This window comes from Anarrhichthys ocellatus, unplaced genomic scaffold, assembly GCF_004355925.1.
Source record: "Anarrhichthys ocellatus isolate YVR2014 unplaced genomic scaffold, GSC_Weel_1.0 scaffold9, whole genome shotgun sequence".
Taxonomy (NCBI): Eukaryota; Metazoa; Chordata; class Actinopteri; order Perciformes; family Anarhichadidae; genus Anarrhichthys; species Anarrhichthys ocellatus.
The window spans coordinates 960355-970484 of NW_022280039.1; the positions used below are offsets into that span (position 1 = coordinate 960355).

Genomic DNA, 10130 nt, shown 5'->3' on the forward strand with positions numbered 1-10130 from the left:
CTTGGCTGAGCACAAAGAGAAAGACACACACACACACTCGCACACATGTCCACACACGCAAACAAATGTTCATTCGCAGAAACATGTTACAAGCAATGTCTTCTGTCCAGCTTCAACAAGACAGCCTCGGCAGTGTGAGACAGTGGGCTGCTGGGAGAAGAGACAGTCAGATCACCAGACCTTTGTCTTGCAGAGATCGGGGGACGGGTACCTCAGGGCGTGTTTCTAAAGTTGCTATGGGGGTACGTGGAACGATTGTGCAGTAGCTCTCAACTAATTAGTGAGAAAAACGATTACAATAACAAACAAGAACCTCCATATGGAGTCAGCTGTAACATTTGAACACTGTTGCAATTGAGGGTGCGTGAAAACAATATCGATAACGATCAGAGAAGTCTAAATGGTTGGCTAAAGGTAATGGAAATAGTTGAAATGAATGGTATAAATGATTGTTTTGTTACATTATCCACTTTTGTATATTTTGTAAAGAAACATTCAGTTTTAAATCAATTTAAAAGACCACTCTTGGAACATGACAGATGGGGTCGATGAAGCAGTGCTTGAGTTCATCGAACAGGGTCGTGGACAGGGTCGGACTAGAAACTAAATCCAGACTCGGCAAATTTCGTCTGGACTCATTTTCATGGGCTATCGCTGTAATAGATATGATGAAATTATTTCAAAGTTTGTAGCCTATTTATTTTATTATTATTATTCATTTATTGATTTTGTCCTCATCTTTCATTAGCCAAGTTTGATGGCAGTATGACAAATTTTGTTGTCGTTGACGCTTCGAACAGCCTCGATTATTCCTCATTGGCAGCTCTGCTGCTAACCGGCTAGCTCCGTTCACACTGTCGCTACATCAGCTAGCTTAGCTATCAGTCTCACCTGAGGTCCTCGGCCTCCTCTTGACCCTCCGATGGATCGTCAGGAACTTGCTGTTACTCTGTGTGTCCCGTTAACGTTACTCTTTGCTCCTCTTCATTTGGTGCCCCGGAGAACTCCTATCACTGCATCATCGACGACTAGGACGTTGTTTTTTAATAAGGAATTGGTTATCTTTAAACATTTTCCAACTTTAGCCTCAAGTTATTTTCTTGTTCCTCGCTGACCTTTTATTATCCATTAAATTTGTCTTTTCATTCAACTCCACTCTTTCTGTCTAGATTTTATTTAACAGAAAGAGTGTAAGTAGATTGACAAGTTTGTTACTGTATAACCCCTAATCAGATGTACCATTCCAACATCTAGTGAGCACTGGCAGGTCCATTTCTTTCACACTTTGCACCTATAGCTAGCCACTAGGTGCATAGCTGTGGAAGTACATCAGAGGAAAAATATTGGGAACAGCTGATTTGCAGAATAAGATATTTAGGTTGATTTGGACAGAAAAGTCGGTTAATTTGTGACATTGTTTTTATTTGAAAGTATCTGCTTTTTCAGTAAAGCCCCTTTAACCCTCAACCACCTTGGATAATCCAATCAAACGCCAGTTTCGAGCAGCAGATTTCAGTTGTGATCTTAAACAAGCTGCTTTTTAAAAATCTGCTCACATCTTTGTAATGCATTTTATAGCGCCATAACACTATGTAGCCGGCAGCCTCTTTGGGTTCCAGATCTTCTTTAACCAGAGATTTAAACACACACCAAAGGTAGTTTCAGCAAGACCTCATTTTTCTCACTGTGAAGTTTCCAGACTTGGAGTTCTGTATCTTGTCGCCTGTTGGGATCATGGGGCAGATAGTACTTGTGAATCTTCTCCCAAACAAAATAAGATAACACAAAGTCCTGCTATCTGTAGATAAAAGTGAAATACTGTGCCGTCTAGTGGAAAAAAAAAAGCAGGGAGACAAAGAAAGGAGCAAAAAAGTTCTATCACATAATGGAGTTTAGAAGTTTCATTCTTTACTTTTCTTTGCCAGCAGCTTCCAAGGTCATGTTCCCGGGCCAAAAAACACCTTAATGTAAAAACAAGCATTTTGATTTTTTTTTAGCTCTGCATCAATAGGAGAATTCATGCATTTATTTTTTTACTGCCTTCAGGAGATCAATGCTGTGTAAGTATCATCTGAGATCTTTGAGGTTCCCAAATGCTCTTGGCTCAATTCAATTGTACTGAAAGATGCAGACAGCTGCGTTGTGATTCAAGGAAGACCTATTTAAACTATAGGCCCATGTCTTCACCTGTTTGAATCTGTCTCTATTAGATTTCACTTCACATTCATCGACCATGTGATGCAATATGATATGGGATGAACATTATCTGTAATGGATGAAGCAATGTTATAAATTAAGTATCATCCAGATACGAAATCGTGTTGTATGTACAGTATATGTGAGACCCTGAATGGTTTTGCATGTTTTCCAGCCCAGGATCTAAATGACAAACGTATTCTCATGCTGGAACCCAGGCTCATTAAAACATATTAGTATTCTTGTCATGTCAGGAGAAAACAGAAAGAAGCTTTGGGCTCTAAGAGTTAACAAACCATGATTTTAACAATTTCTATAGCTGCTTAGGGAATCCCAAGTAGTTGAATTACAGTAATTATATTAAAATAATCATAATGTAAGTCTAAAACACTACTGACAGTTGATGATGTGTGGATTTGTTTAAACTGACAAAACCCACAGTTGACTTATATTGTGTCCTAATTTAAACTACAGTCCTTGTGTTACCCAATAAATGTTCTACATGGGAATATTTTGAGTCCACTATTCCCATGGATATACAGTAAAATAAGCATTTAAGCATTTGTGAGAAAAAAAGTCAAGGCTCTGTGCAGCTTTGTTGTGGAGTAGATAACATTTAGAAAAGCAACATACAGACAACTGCATTTGGTTTTCACTTTGAAAAATTAAATACCAATATGTCCAAAAATGAAACTTCATCTGCGCACATAGTGGTCTTTTGACATTTGACCTGATTTAGGCCTTCAGACCCACTTAGTGAAACAGCTTACTGTACTTACTGTAAACACAACAGTAATGAAATGGACATGTGTTTCTCCATAAGCATCTGTGTGCATTCTGTGAATATATTTATACATACACACACTAATTATGACTTTCTTTGTACCTCTCTAATCTTTGTTATTTTTCTTTGGAAATAGTGGATAATTGTAGGCCTCCAAAAAAGATTTACTCTTCAGTTTAACTGCTCACAACTCACACACATGACACACCTGTCTCAAGTATAAAATGTTGGAAAACTTCTACTAAATTAATAAGCTTTGTGACCACCTTCATATATATTAAAACATTTCTGTTGCTGAAAATTGCCCGTTTGATTCAGGCCAGACCTGCAAACAGTGGTACAAGAACCAATGTAAATGAACTGTTTATGCATGCACTCTAAGATCAATGTTCAAGTGCAAACACTTGCTCTTTCATAGATGTTTCTTGACTATCCAAAATGACGTGATCATGATGACATTTAATATGAAGAAAATGGCAAAATGCTAATACAACTTAAAATAGGATTTGTTCGGAATTTGAGTCTTAAGGAAAAGTAGATTAAGATTGTGCAGCTGTGTAACACCATATGCTTGTCAGTAGGGGTTCAGTTGTATGCTGCACTCTGTAGATGTGGCCTCTGTGTCATTGCCACTTTTATTTATCTGGATTGAGGTAGCCATTGGAGAACGCAAATACAGTATAAACCAGAAACCAATAGCAGTTTATTTCATTATATGGCTAATTGTCTCAGTATTTTTGAAGCATTTTCTGTCAGCAGCAGGAAAGACTGGATATCTTGCAGAAGATTTCGTGCTGCATCCTTCAAGTTGATGCCAAGACATGCTGGAGCTATTTTAGCACTCCTGAGACACTTTTTGTTGATGTTTTCCTTTTCCTTTTGCTAGTTACCTGTAGATGTGACACTGCTGGCTCCAGGGCATCCTTTGTCTCATCACAAAAGCCACTAGCAGTTGATACAAACATCAGTGGACACTCTCGGAATACACACCACCTCACCTGTCACACTGTAACAATCACATCGACAACTTGGTGCAAACACTGTGTGTAAAAATGTACTCAGACACAGCCATCAGCTTGGATCATGTCCTATACGACCGATGACGTGTGTGCGGTTGTGTGAATCTACAGTGTGTGTGTGTGTGTGTGTGTGTGTCTGTCTGTCTGTCTGTCTATGAGGGGATAGGTGGAGGCCATCTTTCATCTCTTGCTGTGATCAGATATTCTACATGATATGATATGATGATACAGGCCCAATTAAGGGATGGGGTTGTGTGAAAAATGCGATGACAGGGCAAGCGGAAGAGTAGACTGTGATCTGACATCTGAGAGGGAGAGAAAGACAATGGAGAGAGAGAGAGAGATAGAGAGAGAGAGAGAGAGAGAGAGAGAGAGAGAGAGAGGGAAGACTAGGGGGGGCAGACAGGACTGAAAGACGGTTGTAGGAAAAAAGGGAAGATTGATGCTGGTAAAGGAAATGAAAATGGGATAAGCGTGAGAAAAATAGTGAGTATGAATGTTAAGTAGGGAGGGACAGAGAATTAATGTGATTAGAAGGGAGAAGGAAAAATGGAGAGGACCAAAAAGATGGAGAGTAATGAAAGATAGAAAAGGGAGACAAATGAGGCTTCTTTCCCAAAGGAAATAATTTGTCAAAGACGTTATGGATCCTACTTTTGATCCATCTTGTAGTAGTTTAAAAATATAATTTTAGGGAAACTTTGACAGGAATACAAAAATTAGATTGTTCTACTTTTCTTTCAAAAACATAAACCATGTCAGGCAGCATGGAGAGGAAAAGGCAACAAGTAGATATGGAAGTGGTAGTAGATATGGTAGTAGATGTGGAAAAGAAGCAGAGCATCATTGTAGTCTTTAATTGTTGTTCCATATTTTGCACACACAGGTACATTTTATTTGGCAGACATATAGTAGTACACCAAAAACAGCACACACTGTGAAATGGAGCTGATTTTAAACAGGGAGGCTTCTTAGTACTGTCTGAACCTGTTTCCCCACATTTCGTTAGTCTGTCAGGATAAACTACAACTGTGTCAGGTGTATGATTTTGATCGGGACGCATGGTGCTTTGATCACCCTTTCAGCTTTTATCAGCGTGCGTGCTCTCTTTTCATAGCCAAATAGGACCCAATTATGTCAAGCACATTGTGCTTTACCTGGAGTGCCAAAGCACTACACAGGAAGGAGGAAATAACTCACACTAAAACATCACTTAAAAGAAAAGAAAAGCCTTTATTTAGCTGTCAAAAAATATACTTGTTAGACTCAATCAATTACATGAAACGAATACAAGTTTCAATGTGAAACATATTTTCAACCTCAGTATCCTCCCATTTAAAATAAATACGTGCAAGGTCACAGTATTTGTCTGTTTGACCGGTAGTACAGTATTATATAACCAGTTGACATAAATACAGAAATGGAGAATACAATGCAGGTTCAAGTGTTGTAGAGCAATGTGAAGCTCATAGAGCTTAAGGGAGTTATGAGTGGACATCTTGATGCTCCTTTCTTGATGAAATTCAGGCTTCTCGCTCAGGATGTCTCATTTACCTAAAAAGAGAGAATACACAAATAATGAAAACACCCTTAAAGACATTCCAAGAATCTTTGTAGATAATTTACATACTATTACATATTATTACATCAAAGCTCCATGAAGAACCTTTGGTGAATTTTCACCACGTCCTGTGTAACACAACACTTTCGAAAGCAAATTTTTTCTTAGAAACTATATGTGTAAAACTAAGTAATTATTCCCAGCCAGAAGGGATCTTACAGCAACCTGTTAGTTGCAGTTTTTCTGTGACACACACATAACCTCTGTGTGTACAATCTGCCTTTGCTGAGGGACAGCACTTGTTGTAGAGTTTCATCACATCCCAAAGCAAGATCCTTGAATGAAAGGAGTTCAGTGAGCTGTGAGTTCCCGGTGTACTTGACAGTGACAAAGGCCTCAACAATAGCCGCTGACATTAGTCCCCCTCATATCACGCTGCACTTTCCTCCCATTGTTCGCACTGCACTTCTCACATGTATTGTCTTACGTGATATCCTTAGAACCTGATAAGACCTACGGTGAAAGTTTTTGTAGCTGAGGACACAGGCCTGGGAGTGTCTCAGGGTTACAGCTGCTTATTATTCTCTCATTGAGACTGGGAGACTGTAGGGTCTAGGGAACGCCTTATCGGATCCCCTTTACACCCGGCCAAACCTGGGTTACCAGCACCTCCAGCCCTTTCTCCATTACTCTTGCCATACCTGACACTCCTTCCTCCAGAAAGACATTATGGTATTACATTTCTCTGAAACTATAGAGCGTGTTGACAAGCATGAAAGGTATTCTGGGGTCCAACATGAATCTATAGGCTGTGCAGGACAGCTGGGGTCATTTGAGACAGCAAGGATGTCCGACTGGCTCAGTTAAATCTTCAGTGTCATTGTCTGCATAACACAACAAAAGAAAACCAACACGTCATTTCAGGATCCCATGACGGACTTGTTCCTAAAGGTTTACTCCAAATGTATTTGCTGATTTATCCTGTCAGACACTTGAAATCTCTTGAAAGTTGCTAAAAGTCAGCAACTCCCTTCAGTTTTTTCCAAGGATTTAAAAAAAATACAAAAGTACTGTTTTAGCCACGTTGTCTCATTCAACAAATCTCTCAGATGTTTGGCTGACAGTATAGAACAGTTCAGGCTTGGCAGGGGGTCCCTGGGACATCAACACCCAAACTCAACCCAAATGCAAAAGATGAAGGGAGGTGCATTCAGACAAGCCAAGCAAACCACGCTGCCTGCACACAGCACCTCAAGGGCACACACTGCCTTCCTGGCCTGCCTGTCTATCTGTGGCAGCTGATCTTCGTCAAAGCTACATGTGCCTCTCTCTGCATCCTCCTCATCTTCTCTGCTGACACTGTAGTTGTGCAATGTGTGGAGCTGTGTGTCAATTGTGTGTTTGTGTGTGTGTGTGTGCGTGTGTGTCCAGGGCTTTGCTGATGGTTCTCAGTGCCTCTGATATTTGGGTTACATCAAACAAAGCATTTGACATTCACTAGTTGAACAGGCAGATTAGCGCTTGATGTTTATAAGGTGAATTAAAAATAGCTGCAACAATACTGCACAAAATCAGTGCAAACAACACTATACATGAAAATCTGTTGTGAATTTAGGTCCTTTCACAAAATTATCTACATTGTAGAATCATTATTTTTGATTCTCTCAGACCCTTTACATGTTTCCACTCAAACATCCAGACAGGTTGACATATAAAATGCCTAAAATGTAACATACGCATGTACTTCTGTCTTATAGTATTTAAGGACACAACAGTTACAAAGGCCTGTTAGTAGAAACTAGATGTTTTACACAAGCCATCTTCTCAAATCAGAATAATGGGTGTGAAGTCAAAGTATAGTCAACTCTTTCAAACTGGGGCATATTTTTATAGTCAGTTGTGATAAAATTTCATTGACTAAATCAACTGTAGAGATTTATTCTACTTTACAGCAGACCCACAGGGCATTGCAACATGTTTGTTGTAAGTTTATCTTGTATTTCTTTCTTTTCGATTGCCAGATTGACCCAGTTTGACTGATTCAAACTGGTCGTTATTGGTTGTGGTTCAAATTTTCTGATCATCAATTTTTGCCTTGCTCCACACAATCTGTGTTCAGTAATGTCATTGTCCTGGTGCCTTTGCAATGAAACTGGTGAAGATCCAGATCCAGATTTTCCCAGACCAGATCCACAAACATGGATAGTTGTCATACTCCCCATCACAATGCGCATTTATGCGGAAAAATGCAGGATTTTTTGGGAGTGGTCTCCCCTCATCCACAAAAAAGGATTTCATGTCAAAGTATCCCTCGGGAAATTGACAAAGGCAGAAAGTAGTGCCTTGTGTTGCCCAAGTCTGATAACAGGGTAGAGGAGTTGTATGCCTTGCTCTCCTTCTGCTAACTATTCCCAGTAGAGCGCAGTCAGATGCCTCCACTCTCCATGAGGAGGCAACTGATGCTGCTGCTAATCTGCAGAGAATAAGACTCAACTGAAGCCTATCAGAACTGAAAGAGACTGCTGATACAGACTCAGTGCAGGATAAACCTGACGAAGACACATGCATGCACACATCCAGGTGCAAACATGTGTGTGACTACTTCATTTACATCATATAATCTAGGACTCGGGTCACTTTGGACAGATAGAGATGCCAACAAACAGACTGGGGACATTAATACCAAACATGCACCACATGCAGCTATGACTGACACACAAACACATCTCTCCACCATCATATTTTATCCCTCTCCTACTTTCTCTCTATATCTCTGTCCGTGGTTCTGAACATTAGGGAGGCATATTCTTTTTCATCTGTCAGTATGGATGGAAACAGACGTGTTCAAAACACACAACAATGGCCTCGCCAGCACCAAGGAGGCTCTATGTTTTGTATGCTTGAAACACTGCATTATCTCCTAAGTGTCTAGCAACCCCAGTATAGTAAATAATGGATGCTACTCTTCCTTCAGAAAAAAACCCTCTTTCACTTCAGGGACCAGTCATGGTTTACCTGTATAAATGCCCTTTCTGTGTCTTTGGAGAAATGGATAGCACTAAAATATGTGGGTCAGACGATTTCATTAGCACAGCATTTCTCTGTGTGTCTCCTTCGATCAGCCGTCTGACAGAAGCAATGTCACTCAAAATGCAGACACATTGATACAGAATTCACTGAGAAAAAGGATGCAGCGACTGCTGATCCATAGCAGGGAATTCGTAAAATACAGCCCATATTACAAGATGGCAGATATCGTGATGCTTGAAAGGAGAGAGCGCAGTCACCTCTGAGATCAGCTGAATATCCTTAACGTCTTCAGCCTGAAGACTCCACATATTATGCCATTCGTTTCTGAGTCATGATCTACGAGGTCTCCATCCAACCTAGAAAGACAGGATAGGCGTAATGTTTAGTGCTGTAGATGTACAAATACACTGAAACAAGTACACATACATGCAAGGTATCATAGCATTTTACAGACCCCGCTAAGAATCAGACTTTATTAGACGATGAGAGTCCAAGATTACTTATTGCTTTTGCTCTTTGACCCACTTGTTTTTCTCTACTTTGTGCAGTTAACTCAAAACACTAAGCAGGAATGAACAGGACTACTTTGTGCCACCACGCAACTCTCTTTGGTCTCCCTCCCCCATTCATTCTGAGGTTACATCGAAAGAGTTTCAGCTATTGTGAATTATTTACTTGATTCACCATTCGGTCCTTTAACCCCTCAGCAAATGCACAGGCAGTCGGGGTTAAAAATACACTCCCACAGGATCTGAGTTTGAGTCTACATGCATGTGTGTGTGAGCGTGTGTGTGGGCAGGGATGTGGGTTTGAAAAACACACGATATAACCCGTGACACATTAAAGCAGCTTACATTCTCTCTTGTACAGACACACAGGAACTCATCAGAGCATCATTATGTGGGTACTTTCTGAGTGAGAATCCAGGCCGTCCCAGATGGGATTATTATAACACAGCTTGATCTGTGCAAGAGCTACGAGTGTGATTTTGTAAGTCACTGTGTGTGTGTGTGTGTGTGTGTGTGTGTGTGTGTGTGTCAGTGTGTGTCCATGTTTTTTTAGAGAGTCAGGGAGTTCTGACCTGTGCTTCATGACCTGAGTGAATGTGAGGGCACACCTCTCTATGACTGTGAAAGTATAAAATACGGTAGCACAAGAATAAAACTGTGCCACGCCGAATCATAAGCAAGAAGGCGCTTTTCTTGACAACCGTGTCATGGCCAGCATGTATCCAGTGGACATATTCATGCTGAGCATCTCAGTCAAAGGCTGAAATAAAGGTCCGTGATACATGCCTGTCTAACAGCAAACTGATAGAGGCTGCAGCAGCTTCCCTGCCTGAGTGAGTGAATATTAATGTCACCGAGATATGTGGGCCTTAATGGATACACACACACACACACACACCGACACCAACTCTACCAGGCCATGTTGCCGTGGTATGTCCCTGGCATGCAGCAGTGTTGTCATGGATACCCCCAGACACATCCGCCATCCCATAAGCGGGGGGATGCTGAGCGCTTCAGAGGGGCTGGCGCCG

General features: G+C 40.7%; 1 long non-coding RNA gene across 1 annotated transcript in view; it reads right to left on the minus strand.

The window, feature by feature from the left end:
* Positions 1-5212: 5212 nt before the first annotated feature.
* The window catches only part of LOC116384494 (uncharacterized), a 36539-nt gene continuing 31621 nt past the window's right edge, over positions 5213-10130 (minus strand). The window contains exons 3-4 of the long non-coding RNA XR_004212813.1: positions 8848-8946; positions 5213-5553 (exon numbers count right to left, since the gene is read on the minus strand). This is a non-coding gene — a long non-coding RNA (uncharacterized LOC116384494). The remainder of the gene's footprint in view (positions 5554-8847; positions 8947-10130) is intronic.